This window comes from Lolium perenne, chromosome 7, assembly GCF_019359855.2.
Source record: "Lolium perenne isolate Kyuss_39 chromosome 7, Kyuss_2.0, whole genome shotgun sequence".
NCBI lineage: Eukaryota > Viridiplantae > Streptophyta > Magnoliopsida > Poales > Poaceae > Lolium > Lolium perenne.
Window position 1 is genome coordinate 46,029,718 of NC_067250.2, and position 16,513 is coordinate 46,046,230.

Here is a 16,513-nt window from a genome sequence, read left to right on the forward strand (position 1 = left end):
CAAATTCTTTATCATTATACTTTGCAAGATATAGCGGATGCGCCAATTTCAGAGATAGATCATGATCATGGTAACAAATTTTCAACGTGATGATGATTTGCTGTTGCACTCGGCCTAGAAGAGAAGTACTAGTACGGTCTCACAATTGTTTTTATCATTATACTTTGCAAGATCTAGCGGATATGCTAATTTCAGAGATAGATCATGATCATGGTAGTGACCGGTATTTAATGTGATGATGATTTGATTTTGCACTCGGCCTTGAACAGAGGTACTAGTACGGTGTCACAATTTTTTATCATTATACTCAATGTTCAAGAATTCGTGAATCGCTAACTTATCGGCCAGCGTTAAAATGGAGATTAATCGCTTATCGGACGATTAATCGATTTTATCGGTCGGCCATTTATCGGCTTAATTTGTTGTAAATTCTAATTTTCGGCACTAAATTTTATATAATATGCTATGCATAGATAATATTGAAGCATTGAACAGAAGTATTACCTTGATTTCTTGCATTTGAATCAATAAAAATGAAAATTTTGAGCTAATGTATATTTCTACAAGACAATAGAACAAAAATAACGAATGCCAGACCGAATTTCAGCGAAATTTCATTGAAAATTGGTCAAAATATCGGTCATCGGACTGAAAATCGGACAAAATATCAGTGTAGCGATAAATTAGCCGAGATGCTAAAATCTTATCGGTTACCACCCGATTCACGATAAATCGGCCGAGAAATCGGTATCTCGGCCGATTTTTTGAACAGTGATTATACTTGGATGGTAGCCAAATTCAAAATCTCATAGAGGCAAAACTTCCCGCCCACAAAATACAAAAATTTCACACGCTTCCAAATTCCCATTCTACCCCTGTGGAGATGACAGCAAAGTCGGTTGGTGGGGGGTCTGCCCGTCATTTTTTGGATCACGACCTCCCTAGCCCGGAAACCCTCCCAAAAAAAATTCATTTCCCTCAGACCACCCACCGGAACTTCCCAAGTCCCTCTCTCCCACCTCCCATGACCACGGCACCGGAACATCCCCGCCGGACTTCCCTGGCCTACCCGAGACCTCGCGATCCTCGTCATCCGGCTGCCTGCCGGAGCCGCTTCATCGACGCCGTCATCAACCGGACCGGATCATCCCCGCTGAACCTCGAAACCATATGCTCATCCAGTAGTCTACCGCAGTCGCTTCAGCTTCGGTATCGTCCACCCCACCGGAGCCGCTTCGCCGGATCCGTCGTCCACAGCATCAGATCTTGCTCACCAACACCGCTGTGCATGAATCGGATCTTGCTCACCGACACCGCTGTGCATGAACCGGATCTGCTTCACCGGCGCCGTGCATGATCTAAACTCTTCTACTGTCGCTTTTCTATTGCTTGCCTGCAAGTTCTTGTTTAATCTTGGGGGAACCTGTTTGTGCTAACGACGCGCCGTTACGTTTTTGCAGATGAGATGAGTAACCATGAAGTGTAATGGCCATCTCTCCAACCCCAAGTAGCACATTTAGCGTACTTCATCACCGGATCTATCAACCCCAGGAAGATCTGCTGTGACTCCCACAGAGTCCTTCTCCTAATGTAAGTCCCTTGTTTTAGCGCCATGTTCTGGGTTCAGATGCTTGTTTGTCTGAAGCTCTTTTAGTTCATTCCTAGCTATGACCGTAATACCTTGCTATTTTCTACTTCATTGCTAACTTTAAGCGATTTAACATTTTGGTTTGCATTCCCTGCTCTGTAGATGTAGCCATCATAACTTCTATCTTGCTCAGTCGTTTTTACAAATATTATAGGCTGCTACTATTTTGTTCATGCCAATCTTGTTCTCCCTGAACATGTTGGTTTGTATTCCCTGTACTACAGGTGATGCCATTGTTATTTCTATCTACTTCGTCGTAAGCTAACAAAGTAACTGCCTATATGTGTTGCTCATTACAACTTTATATCCCAAAACAAATTGATTTGTTTCCCTTATCTACAAGTTTATGAGTGATGCCATTATAACTCCTATCTGTTTTATTCCTAGCTATTATAGTAACATCCTGCTATTATTTAGTTCATGGCCAATTTTAAGTAATTGCACATGTTGGTTCGCATTCCATGCTCTATAGCTTTTGGCATCGTAACTTCTATATTTGGTTTACATTCCCTGCTGTGTAGATCTAGCCATCATAACTTTATCTTGCTCAGTCGTTGTTACAAAAATTATGGCCTGCTACTATGTTGTTTGTGCCAATTTTTTACTCCATGAACATGTTGGCTTGCATTCCCTGTACTACAGGTGATGCCATTGTTTTGTATCTAGTTCATTGTAAGCTAACAAAGTAAGGACTTAGTTTGGCATGCTATCACTCTGCTATCTAGCTTGTAGTACAAATATACTTGTCATACTACTAGATAATAATTTTGTGTGCCATCTTGTTCTTCAAAAGCTGCATTATTGACTTGTTTCTCTGACTTGGCATGACACTCACATATGGAATGCTGAACATATTGGTTTGCATTCCCTCTTATACAAGTTCACAGGTGATCCCACTATATTCTGTATCTGGTCCATCCTAAGCTCCAGCATTAACTATCCTCTATGTGTTGCTCATTACAAGTTTATATCCCGAAACATCTTGATTTGCATCCCCTTCACTATAAGTTCAGGAGTATTATTTAGTTCACGGTCAATTTGAAGTAATTGCACTTGGCACTTGTTGGGTCACATTCCCTCCTCTTTAGCTTTTGCCATCATAATTTCTATTTTTGGTTTACATTCCCTGCTCTGTAGATGTAGCCATCATAACTTCATCTTGCTCAGTCGTTGTTACAAAATTTATAGCCTGCTACTATGTTGTTCATGCCAATTTTGTACTCCCTGAACATGTTGGTTTGCATGGGACTCGACAGTAGTAAGTCTGTTGTTTCATTCTAACGTGCTCTGTTATATTGGCTGGTGGTATGCGGTATGCACTCTTTGTTTGCTTATTGTGCGCATTACAATGATCTTGTTATAATGATGAAATGATGAGTTCCAAATTCTTTGGCAAACAATATATTAGTTTCTTTGCCTTTCCATTGTTGTTGTCTTAACTTGTAATGTCTTTGTTTCAGATATAGGTGCTGCATGGACAACTTAAAAGATTGCCGAATCGCTTCATTGTATTGCTAGGTTTAATTACCATTCAATTTCTCTGGGTTCTGTAATATTTTTTCAAAGCCTTGCAGCTGATGTAATATTTAATTAGTTTTTATAGTTCTTTCGCGCATTTTTTCTATGGTGCTTGTGGTAAGTGAGGCTATCCGACAGAAATCATGTGTTGCGTAAATATTCTCAGTATCTAAATCACAAATTCCCATCCCTTAAACGGCCCAATTAAGCGAAATCACAAATGTGCCGGCCCGCAAAATCCTAAAGCGCCTATTATGTCGGCATATAAACAGCAACTAAATGGGCTGGCCCACTTACTTATTGGGCCAGCCCACTTGATTTATTGTGGACCCCACACTCTACTTGGGCCGGCCCACTTGCTTCTGTGGTGGACCCCACTTACTAATTGGGCCGGCCCGTTAACAGGATAGTGGGACCCACCTGTGTTTTTGGCCCGGCCCATAATCTTGTTGGGCCGGCCCAATTGCTTCTGTGGTGGACCCCACTTACTAACTGGGCCGGCCCGTTAACAGGAAAGTGGGACCCACCTGTGTTTTTGGCCCGGCCCACTATCTTGTTGGGCCGGCCCAATTACGTTATGGTGGACCCCACTTACAAACTAGGCCGGCCCTTTAACAGGAATGTGGGACCCACCAGTGTTCTTGGCCCGGCCCACTTGCTATATGGTGGACCCCACTTGCTGAATGGGCCGGCCCTTTAACAGGAATGTGGGACCCACCTGTGTTTTTGGCCCGGCCCACTTTCTTGTTGGGCCAGCCCAATTACGTTATGGTGGACCCCACATACTAAATGGACTGGCCCTTTAACAGGAAAGTGGGACCCACCTGTGTTTTTGGCCCGGCCCACTGGCTTGTTGGGCCAGCCCATTTAATCTATTGTGGACCCCACGTACTAAATGGGCCGGCCCTTTAACAGGAAAGTGTGACCCACCTGTGTTTTTGGCCCGGCCCACTGGCTTGTTGGGCCAGCCCATTTAATCTATTGTAGACCCCACGTACTAAATGGGCCGGCCCGATAGGAGGAAAGTGGGACCCACAGGCTAATTGGGCCGGCCCAATAACTTCTTGGGCCGGCCTAGTTGCTTTAAGGTGGACCCCGCTTGTTAAATGGGCCGGCCCGATAACAGGAAAGTGGGTCCCACATGTCTTGTGGGCCGGCCCTTTTGCCTGTTGACCGGTCAAACGAGTGCATTCGGCCCGGCCCACATGCTTAGTGGGCCGACCCATTAAAGTTTTGACCAGTCAACCTTAGAGGTTAGGCCCGGCCCACGTAACTAATGGACCAGCCCAGCTATATAGTTGACCGGTCAAACTAAGTTAGCTAGCCCGGCCCGCAAACTTAATGGGCCGGCCCGCTTAAGACGTGGCAGGCCTCGTGTGGGCCTACCATCTACCACGGGGTTTCAGCCGGTTAACGCCGTTAATCGCGATTAACGGCGTCTGCCACGTGTCAGTTTGCATGACGTCAGCAGTCAACGGGCTCCCGGAAACACTTGTGCAACGGTCCGATTTTTCGTGGCGGAAGGGCGCCCAAGCGCGACGGACCGAAAAAATCGTCGTAGGACTTTGCCTGACGCAGTTTCCACAACAGAACCCATATCGTCGGGTTAGGCCCATAGGCGACGAAAAATACCCCTTAGCGGACGATTTTGGGACGTTGTCTATCAGAACTTTTCATGTAGTGTTTAATCTTAACACATAGAACTTCCACATCTCGAACAATACCAATAGGAGAGATAGTTTCTCTATTAGCTAGCCGAATAACCACATCTATATCTTCAAGTTCACAAGAACCAATTTCATGCATGATTTCCGTATAAAGCTCATAAGGTATGGCACTAATACTTGCACCAATGTCGCATAAACCATAATAACAATGATCACCAATTCTAACAGAGAGCATAGGAACACTGGCTTTCCTAGACTTATTAGGATGTGAAACAATATTAGAAGCATCTTCACAGAAAATAATATGACCATCTTCTACATTTTCAGTCACAAGATCCTTAACTATTGCAATAGCAGGTTCAACCTTTATTTGTTCTTCAGGTTCTATAGGTTTCTTTGCACTTTTATTAACCGCACTAGTTATAACAGAATACTCCTTCATTTTAACAGGGAAAGGAGTTTTTTCAATATAAGCTTCAGGAAGAATATGATCAACAGTTTCAATTACAACACATTTATTTATAGATGAATCAGTTTTATCTTTATACGGTTCATTATACTTATCAAAATACGTCCTAGGCAATTCAAAATGAGAGGCAAAAGCTTTATAAAAATTTGCAACAACTTGAGAATCCAGACCATAAGTGTAACGGCCCCGGGTAGTACCCCTACTAGAATTGTTTGTTCTCTTCCTTCTATGCATCATAATGGCATCATGCATCATATCATCCACAATATTTTATCAAATAAAAATTAATTTTGAGTTTCCCCTCTCATATGGTTTATATATATAACCTCCTCTTGTCTATTCTTTTAACCAAAACCCTAACCAGCTAACCCTTCCGTGGGCCTCTCCTCCTCTCTGGCCCAACTTCCCCTCCTTCTCCCTTTCTTCTTCAGCCCAAGGCGGCCCAAGGCAGCCCAATCCACCTCCTGGCCCAGTACCCCTTCGGCCCCCTCCTTTTCCTTCCCCGTCCTCGTCATCCAGGACAGCGACTAGAGCACCACACGCACATGGCGTGAGTGCCCTGGTCCTCCACCACCGCACCACCCCACCTCTACCTGCTCCCCTCCTCCTTATCTTCTCGTCCAAACCCTAGGGCTCTCCCTTCCTTCCCCATCCTTGCGCTGCCCTGTTGGTACAGATCCGGCCCGTCTCCCTCTCTGAATATTTTTCTGTTATTTTATATTATCAAATCTCCCTAAATTCATATCTTCCAAATTATAACTCGGAATAAAAAGTGTTATATATGAATTTTGATCAGAAAAATGTGAGGATCATGAATATGACATCCATTCATTTGTTTGCATCCCGCATCATGTGGTTCCATTATAGTTTGCATCGCACCTAATAATTAAACGCGGAGTATTTGGGAATTACCGGCTACGGTTCCTCGCTCCGATTAATACTGAAGTAGCTCACCCCTGCCATGTTATGCCATGCTAATAACCGCTTAACTTTTATGGTAGAAAATGCAACGCCAACCTAATTGTTGTCCGGGGTTCCGACTCCGATTAATATGGATAAGTTGCATCGCATCATCTTTGCCATGTCATGCATATCATCTTGATCATGCCGGTTCTTCTTCCGTAGTAGTAAGATTTGCATCCGTTGCTTGCTCCAGCATTTGCTTCTTCCCGGATAGGATCACGAAGTGATGTTGTGAGATACGACAAGTTCTTCTGCAGCTTTTCACAGGCGAGCCCACCTCCTTCACCTATTTTATATTTTTGCTCTCCCTCTTATTTCTATCCTTATGTTGCGCTTCTTTATCGAGTCACGTCTCCTATTCCACTTGTTTACCATAATAATCCTATATGTATCATTCCGCACCCATAGCCGTTGCTTGATGTTTGAGCCTTGCGAGTCATAGGCGTGTTTAGGTTATGTTGTTTACCTCGATTTGTTATCGGGATATGTTGGGTTGTTGGGAGGTTATTACATTCTAGGGATTTCTATTTTCGTGCCCTCGGGTCCTTAGTTGTGCTCAGTTTTCCCCAGCTCCTTAGTTTTTCCTCAGTTTTACCCAAGCGTTTGTCTGAAACCATCACACGTGATGTAACGCCCGGTTGCCCGACGGTTGACCGTTATCTTCTGACTAGTGGGGCCACGTAGAGCCTGCAAAGACACGTTAGACCATCCATCTTTGTTTGACCGTAAGCATCGCTGTATCCCTGACCAAAACGCGAACGAGTGGGGCTTCGCTATATCAAATGACAAGTGGGGCCATGGCGCTGATACAAGGGGCAATACACGGGTAGGATTAGATTTTTAAACGGAGCTCTACAGCGATGGCACGGAGGAGGTGGCCTGCGGAGTGCCGAGATGAGATCGACGTCCACAAAGAACTGCATGAGGCGAGACCAGACGCATTAGATAGATATGAACTAGACGCGTTTAACCATGCAAAGAAGAGAAGAAATGGTCAACGACATCGACGACTACCTCAAAACTTTGACTGACCGTGTCCGACACGAACGCGAGCAATGTAGAGAAAACTAGTGTCTCTCCTTTCTGGCGTGTATAGATGGGTGCTAGAAGAGTGTGGTGGCGAAGGGAAAGACCTCGCGGTGGTCTGTGGCGTCCAACATAGCGGGGCGGCGTGGCCGTGCCCACATCGGCGTGGATGCATGTTCGGCATTGGCATCAGCATGTACGTTCGGCATTGGCGTCGGTGGTATCTCTGGTGTGTCGGTGATCGAATGAGGGACGGGATTGAGGGTGCATCCCGACGGTGACCTAGCAGTGGCGTCGAGCATAGCCGTTCTGACCATGCCGATATCGGCATCGGCAAAGTTTGGAGGCTGTGGTGCTCGAATCAAGGAGGGATTTGTTTCTTGTACGCCAAAAGTGATTTGAAACAAGTTTCGTGTTGAAAGTTAGGTAACGAAAGTTTGTAAGTAAGCCCAAAATTATACTAGCGCCATGGTGAGGTTCTTTTTGATAGAGCTATACGGTTGGGCAAACTTTTTTGACACTTTTTAGATAGGGTTCCTTGTTGTTACACGTATGGCATCATGTATGGCAAATTTGGGATCATTTGGAGATGTTCGAAAAAATCACTTTGCTTAAACGCATGCCGTTTCGTCTCACTGAAACCAGCTTTTCTAACAAGGTGATTTATTCTACCTCCTCTAAATGACCTCAAACTTCATACAGCTGATCTTCTATACGTAGATAGATAGATTGTTTCGTTTTTATATTTTTTGAACTTTTTATTTCCCTTTATAATATCCAATTGATTTTCAGGTCAAAACCTCGAAAAACAGCATCATGTATGGCATCATTTTCGCCATAAATTTCAAATTTTGTGAAACTTTCCCTTTTAGATATTCCTTTTTTTCTACCTTCTCTAAATGACCTCAAAAATCATACAGACGATCTTCTATACAAAGATAGGTAGATTGTTTCGTTTTTACATTTTTTGAACTTTTATTTCCCTTTATAATACCCATTTGTTTTCAGATCAAAACCTCGAAAGTTAACATAACTAGATGGTGAACCCTTCCAAACTTCAAATACAGAGATAGATAGATTGGTTCGTTTATCATTTTTACCGTGAATAGTAATGGCTACAAGAAATCGGTGATGGTCTATCATTTTTTGCGTGAATAGTAATGGCTACAACAAATCGGTGATGGTCTATCATTTTTTGCGTGAATAGTAATGGCTACAACAAATCGGTGATGGTCTATCATTTTTTGCGTGAAAAGTAATGGCTACAACAAATCGGTGATGGTTTATCATTTGGGATTTTCGTGAAAATTAATGGCTACAACAAATCGGTGACGGTTTATCATTTTTTGCGTGAAAATTTATGGCTACAACAAATCGGTGATGGTTTATCATTTTTTGCGTGAAAAGTAATGCCTAAAAGAGTTTATAATTTTTAGCGCGTGAAAATAAATACAGAAAACCGCCATTTAGCAAACTTAGAGAGTGGAAGGTAACCGCCGACAGAGAGAGGGAGGGGTTATCCTGCCCGTTAGATCATACGATCAACGGTCGGCGGGCACGATCCGCGTGACATGGGCTAGACCAATCAGGGCAATGTTGCACGTGTGAGAGAATTTGTGGAGGGAGAGGGCAAAACTGAGTAGTATCAAGAAACCAAGGGCACCTATGTAATAAACAGACTAAGGGATTCAAATATGAGATTTAAAAAATGAAAAATGCGTGTTTTGTAGAATAAAACCCATCTTGGCCTATCTCAAACTATTTGCAATACTAATATACATGAGTGTGAGAATTGTGGCCTCATTTAGACAAAGTATGTTTTGGGGAAAGCTGTTTTGGGAAGGGCTTATTGTGGAAAACCATGCACCTTCATAGCTACTAGGTGATTTGAGAAGGCCTTTGAGAAGTGGCAATTTGTGGTAAAACTTGATTTATCTATGACTTATCTATGTTTTGAGAACTGGAAATTTGTGGTAAAGACTCCATGAGTATGTGCCACTATTTTTCGGAATTTTTTGCACATTAAATGACTCATTTAACTAGTTAATCCCATTTGTTGACTGTCTGTTGACCAGCTACTTGAGGGTAAAATCGAGCATATTGCACTAGCCGGTACTAGCACTCAAGGGGAAAACTGAGCACACAAAAAATGCTAGTATAATGCTCGAGGTTATAACTGAGTATATCTAAATTTTCAGGGTTAGACTCGAGGACGCGTGTTGCGGTGCAGAAATGAAAGACGTGCAATATTTGACGCGTAGACGCCGGTCGCGGTGCAGAAGTCGAAGACGTGCAATCGTGGACGCGTGGCGCATTGCAGAAGTCCAAGACGTGCGACGTGCGCCGGTGGACGCGTAGGACGCGGGTCGCATTAACCACCACTAGCCTTTATAGACGCCTCCTCCCACTATCTCTGTCACTCTCACTCGCCTACGCAACGCCGCCTCTCTCACGTCCCATCATCTTCTCCAAAGCAAAAACCCTCTCCCTCTCCCTCTCCTCTCGGCGAGATGGACAAGGAGAATGCCAATCCCATCGTCCACGGCGCCGTCGGCTCCAAGCGCGACGCCTCCCTCTTCGACGCCGTCCCCTCAACGGACGTCGCCGCCGTCCCCTCAACGGACGTCGCCGCCACCTCCGCCGGTGCATCGGAGGCTGCTGCCGCCGGTCGCGGTCAGATCCCACCGGGATGGGACCCCTACGAGCCGGTGCCGTACGTCCCGCCCCCGAACCGCTACGACACCTCCATAGAGGACCCATGGAACGAGGTAATAACTACGGTTTGCTTCCTTTTTTGTTCCCCATTCCTTTTTGAACCCTATTTGTGCTGGTGTAGATGGATCTGTGGATGGATGAGTATTGGGCTAATATTTGCGCCGATTTTATTCCATTTTGCTTTGATCCCTCCTTGATTTCGTTCAAGATTTGGGTTTCGGCCGTTCGGTTAATTTATGCAAGTAATAATGGGATCTCAATCAGTTAATTTATGCAAGTAATCATAGGATCTCAATCTGTTATTTTAGGCACGAATCAAAAGATATCAACCGTTTAATGTTGCAAATAATCTGGAATGTGTTCAAGTTCAGATGCGGAATCTGTTTCTTTGCCTATGATGAATCGGTGGGCACAGATTTTTACAGGAGGGTTCAGCGAACCATTTCGTGTACAAATCTGTTGTGCATGAGCTTTGGTTCGCTTACACCGTCCCCGTAGACATATAATCGTGTCCACTCTAACTGAGGCTGCCTCTGTTTTTCCTAACTTTGTTATCATGCACGTTTGCAACTCATTCACTAATAAATTCCCGTTTGATATGGATCAGCTGTTCTGGCAGCGACGTCGGCGGCGACGACGAGCACCATGACGTCAAGACTCGCCAGTGTGCTGCGGAGGCTGCAGGTCGGCCATATGTCTCCTACCTCGACGTCGCCAAGGGTGTCTACAGTGCCCCTTCCGCACTAGGAGGCTCGGCGGCACCGACTTCAATCGCGTCCTCACGCATGCCGAGAACATCGGCCACACCAACCCCAAGGTCGGCGCGTCGGTGAACCCCAACTCCTTCCGCGCCAAGCACTTGGCGCTCGGCATGCACCTCCGCAGCATCCAGCGGTGGAGATCTCCGGCGGCGCATGCCTCCGCTCAAGCTTCCAAGGCTCCCAAGGGGAGCAACAAGTGGAGGCAGAGGCAGATGGGGTAGGCGGAGTCTGGACGTGTGCTGCTGCTGCCTCCTCCATTTTGTTGTTGGGATCCCTTTGTTGTTAGTTAGGGATCCCTCGTTGTTATGTTGTTAGTATGATGGTGCTGTCGCTGTGTGAAGAACCTCGAACCCTACTATGTTTGGCTGCTGAATGCAGCTTATTATCTATATTATCTATCCCTATTCTACTATATGACCTTGTGAATTTATCGTACATTCCCTGTAGATTTGCTTCTAGATTTAACTACATACATATGGACCAGATGGAGTACTAGATTGGGCTCCCTACTAGATTTGCTGCCATATTGGGAAAACAACCAGGGCCAAAAGGCACAAATAATAATTGAAGAAAGACAGAAATGCAAGCTTCTCTAGATTTGATACTAATTATGTGAAAAAAGGCAGAGAGAAGGAGGCAGAAAAGGTACTCTTAAAAGGGAAATGCCAATGGCCGAGAGAGACAAAACCCAGCTCCTGCTCACGTGCAACCAAACGCAATCTCGTCCTGTCCCACGCGGTCCCTTTCTACCAGCCCCACGCGACGCGGGCCCACACGACGCGGCCCCACACGTCAGAACGGAGCGGTCAACTTAACGGGAATCCTGCCGTCTGAGCTGCCTTCTGCGGGTTTCAAACAAGGACTTGGGGAAAAGTGAGGAAAAACTAAGGGGCTGGGGAAAACTGAGCACAACTAAGGAACCGAGGGCACGAAAATAGAAATCCCTACATTCTATATCAGTTACTGGAGATACTCATGCTTTACTTTATTGTTAACAACTAAAATTGTAAGCAGAGGCATCTGTGAGCCCCTTTGCGAAAGCATCGGAACTTTGACTTGCTAATGTCCCCTAGGACCCGAGTTCTTGTTATTTGTTCCGAGATTGAGCGCTCTACCCGTACGTGGGGGAGTGGGACCCCCATCACCCACTACCTTTCCTCGAGTCTGTTTATTGGGAGCCACAACCTTGGTTTTATTTTCCCATATGCACGATGCACGATTTATTTCCTGTTGCCTTCGGGTGTTTATTTCTGTACTGTACTCATATTGCGGATAGACTTATCTTGTGCCTGGTCGTAAGTGCCCGCCTGGACTATGTCGCAAACCTCTGGGTCCGTATCGGAGTACGGCCGGACTTCGTCACGGGTAGCTTAGTTGGGTGGCTCCCATTAAACTTTCTCTTGCATTGGGAACGGTCTTGTTGTGAGACTCCACCTGTAGTAAGTGGGGTCGAGCATGTGTATGGTTACATTTGGGCAACCCCTGCAGGGTGTACATCTTATCGATAAGACGTGTCCGTGGTTATGGACGACTTGGAATTGTATAGCTTGATCATAGAACAACTTACACATTTATGTTGTTGATAATAATTTGCTAATAACTTGATTAGTAATATAGCATTACTACAACCGATACCTAATAAAACTTGTCCATCGTTGAGTGCCTTTTACATTGCCTCTTCGCTTTGTTGAAGGGGGTATGTGTATTTGGCTGGGTTATGTTTGTGTAGTATTTATCTGTTACCTTGTGCGCTCTCTTATCTTCTCTGAGTAGACGGATGTTGTAGCGTGTCTCTATTGGTTATAGTTTTGCTGCCGCTAAACCTACCATATAGCCCCAGGCGATATATATATTCGCCCGGCGAGCATAGCCATTTCTAGTCTCGCTAAGTACGTGCCGGAGTTCGTTCCTTGGTACTTACTCTCGCCTTTCCTCTTTCTCTTTTGCTTCCTCCCTTTTGTCGGCAACCGATGGCCCGACTTTGACAGGTACGAGATGATGACGTTAGCAAGGTTACCCTTCCGGCTTGGCCTGGGCAGGGTTATGGACGCCATTGGTTATCTTCAGGACTCTTAGTCCAATTTGTATCTTGTTCGTACTCGGACATATTTAATCTTCTGTATGATTTGGATCTTTGTATTGTATATTTGTATCTTGACTCGTTGGAGACGTTGTTGTAATATATGTATCTTGTGGGCTCTATTGTAATCCTGTTGTAATGTTACCTCTCGTGTTAATTCCTCTGGCATCACGTGTGTGATTCGTCGCGCACGTCGTGTCGGAGGGCGTCTCTGGATCGATATCATGCGGATTTCGGCGGGATCGCTGGAATCCTCATGGTACCGGTTCTGGGGCGTCACAAGTTGGTATCTGACAAGGTATCAACTTGTCAATGCCTATGGATTGTAGGCTAGGGTTTAGTTGGAAGTAGAGGGCAAGTAGATCTCGAAGGTTTCAGCCGAAAAGTACTCGACGATTATGAAAACTAGGGTTTGTAAACAATGATTCGATGCCTTCCTCGTCCCTCGACTCCCCTTTATATAGGAGGCGGAGCCGAGGGATTCGTGTTGTACAAGTTACAGAGTCCGGGATGGTTTCTAACTCATCCCGCAAGATTACAAATAACGCTTCCTATTACAACTCTAGCTTTCCTTAATAATATCTTGGGCTTCCGAATCTTCTTATTCTTCGGGTAGTGGGCCTTCAATAAACCCCGGGTACTATCTTCGGCAGGCCCATTTGGGATGCCTATGTCAGTATCAGAGCTCAGGTTGACGGTACCCCACTAGTCCAGCCTTTAGGATAACCTTGCCAACGGACGTTGTTGTGTCTAGTGTCAAAACTATTTTCTTAAATTCGTTGGATAGATCTGATTAGTTATGATTTTCTCCTTATCCCCTTCTTTCTCTTCTTACCTTTGCGAGTTTTTCATCTTCTCTTATCTGCTTCCCTGAGTCATAGGCTTCCACGCGGGTTGGACGATCTTTGCCCCTCACCTATTAGGTCCGATCTTCGGAGGATCCAACAGAAGTGCATCATCAACAGCGGAACAACGACTCTTGTTAGTGGTGTCACCTGATCTACATGGAGCAAGAACCCTTGTTAGTGGTGTCGAGGAGTTCGACATATCGACTGAAGATCCGATAGTTCACCTCTCTTCCCCCGTACCTGGACGTGGAACCTCGGGGCGAGGTTCCTTGTTAGTGGTGTCGATTGTAACGGCCCCGGGTAGTACCCCTACTAGAATTGTTTGTTCTCTTCCTTCTATGCATCATAATGGCATCATGCATCATATCATCCACAATATTTTATCAAATAAAAATTAATTTTGAGTTTCCCCCTCTCATATGGTTTATATATATAACCTCCTCTTGTCTATTCTTTTAACCAAAACCCTAACCAGCTAACCCTTCCCTGGGCCTCTCCTCCTCTCTGGCCCAACTTCCCCTCCTTCTCCCTTTCTTCTTCAGCCCGAGGCGGCCCAAGGCAGCCCAATCCACCTCCTGGCCCAGTACCCCTTCGGCCCCCCTCCTTTTCCTTCCCCGTCCTCGTCATCCAGGACAGCGACTGGAGCACCACACGCACATGGCGTGAGTGCCCTGTTCCTCCACCACCGCACCACCCCACCTCTACCTGCTCCCCTCCTCCTTATTTTCTCGTCCAAACCCTAGGGCTCTCCCTTCCTTCCCCATCCTTGCGCCGCCCTGTTGGTACACATCCGGCCCGTCTCCCTCTCTGAATCTTTTTCTGTTATTTTATTTTATCAAATCTCCCTAAATTCATATCTTCCAAATTATAACTCGGAATAAAAAGTGTTATATATGAATTTTGATCAGAAAAATGTGAGGATCATGAATATGACATCCATTCATTTGTTTGCATCCCGCATCATGTGGTTCCGTTATAGTTTGCATCGCACCTAATAATTAAACGCGGAGTATTTGGGAATTACCGGCTACGGTTCCTCGCTCCGATTAATACTGAAGTAGCTCACCCCTGCCATGTTATTCCATGCTAATCAACGCTTAACTTTGAAGGTAGAAAATGCAACGCCAACCTAATTGTTGTCCGGGGTTCCGACTCCGATTAATATGGATAAGTTGCATCGTATCATCTTGATCATGCCGGTTCTTCTTCCGTAGTAGTAAGATTTGCATCCGTTGCTTGCTCCAGCATTTGCTTCTTCCCGGATAGGATCACGAAGTGATGTTGTGAGATACGACAAGTTCTTCTGCAGCTTTTCACAGGGAGCCCACCTCCTTCACCTATTTTATATTTTTGCTCTCCCTCTTATTGCTATCCTTATGTTGCGCTTCTTTATCGAGTCACGTCTCCTATTCCACTTGTTTACCATAATAATCCTATATGTATCATTCCGCACCCATAGCCGTTGCTTGATGTTTGAGCCTTGCGAGTCATAGGCGTGTTTAGGTTCTGTTGTTTATCTCGATTTGTTATCGGGATATGTTGGGTTGTTGGGAGGTTATTACATTCTATATCAGTTACTGGAGATACTCATGCTTTACTTTATTATTAACAACTAAAATTGTAAGCAGAGGCATCTGTGAGCCCCTTTGCGAAAGCATCGGAACTTTGACTTGCTAATGTCCCCTAGGACCCGAGTTCTTGTTATTTGTTCCGAGATTGAGCGCTCTACCCGTACGTGGGGGAGTGGGACCCCCATCACCCACTACCTTTCCTCGAGTCTGTTTATTGGGAGCCACAACCTTGGTTTTATTTGCCCATATGCATGATGCACGATTTATTTCCTGTTGCCTTCGGGTGTTTATTTCTGTATTGTACTCATATTGCGGATAGACTTATCTTGTGCCTGGTCGTAAGTGCCCGCCTGGACTATGTCGCAAACCTCTGGGTCCGTATCGGAGTACGGCCGGACTTCGTCACGGGTAGCTTAGTTGGGTGGCTCCCATTAAACTTTCTCTTGCATTGGGAACGGTCTTGTTGTGAGACTTCACCTGTAGTAAGTGGGGTCGAGCATGCGTATGGTTACATTTGGGCAACCCCTGCAGGGTGTACATCTTATCGATAAGCCGTGTCCGCGGTTATGGACGGCTTGGAATTGTATAGCTTGATCATAGAACAACTTACACATTTATGTTGTTGATAATAATTTGCTAATAACTTGATTAGTAATATAGCATTACTACAACCGATACCTAATAAAACTTGTCCATCGTTGAGTGCCTTTTACATTGCCTCTTCGCTTTGTTGAAGGGGGTATGTGTATTTGGTTGGGATATGTTTGTGTAGTATTTATCTGTTACCTTGTGCGCTCTCTTATCTTCTCTGAGTAGACGGATGTTGTAGCGTGTCTCTATTGGTTATAGTTTTGCTGCCGCTAAACCTACCATATAGCCCCAGGCGATATATATATTCGCCCGGCGAGCATAGTCATTTCTAGTCTCGCTAAGTACGTGCCGGAGTTCGTTCCTTGGTACTTACTCTCGCCTTTCCTCTTTCTCTTTTGCTTCCTCCCTTTTGTCGGCAACCGATGGCCCGACTTTGACAGGTACGAGATGATGACGTTAGCAAGGTTACCCTTCCGGCTTGGCCTGGGCAGGGTTATGGACGCCATTGGTTATCTTCAGGACTCTTAGTCCAATTTGTATCTTGTTCGTACTCGGACATATTTAATCTTCTGTATGATTTGGATCTTTGTATTGTATATTTGTATCTTGACTCGTTGGAGTCGTTGTTGTAATATATGTATCTTGTGGGCTCTATT

General features: G+C 45.1%; 1 long non-coding RNA gene across 1 annotated transcript; it reads left to right on the top strand.

Annotated features, from left to right (window-relative positions):
- Nucleotides 1–6,367: 6,367 nt before the first annotated feature.
- LOC139833147 (uncharacterized) lies at nt 6,368–12,991 on the top strand. Its single transcript, XR_011748293.1, has 2 exons — nt 6,368–6,532; nt 12,756–12,991. It is a non-coding gene; the product is annotated as an uncharacterized lncRNA (long non-coding RNA).
- The last annotated feature ends 3,522 nt before the right edge of the window (nt 12,992–16,513 follow it).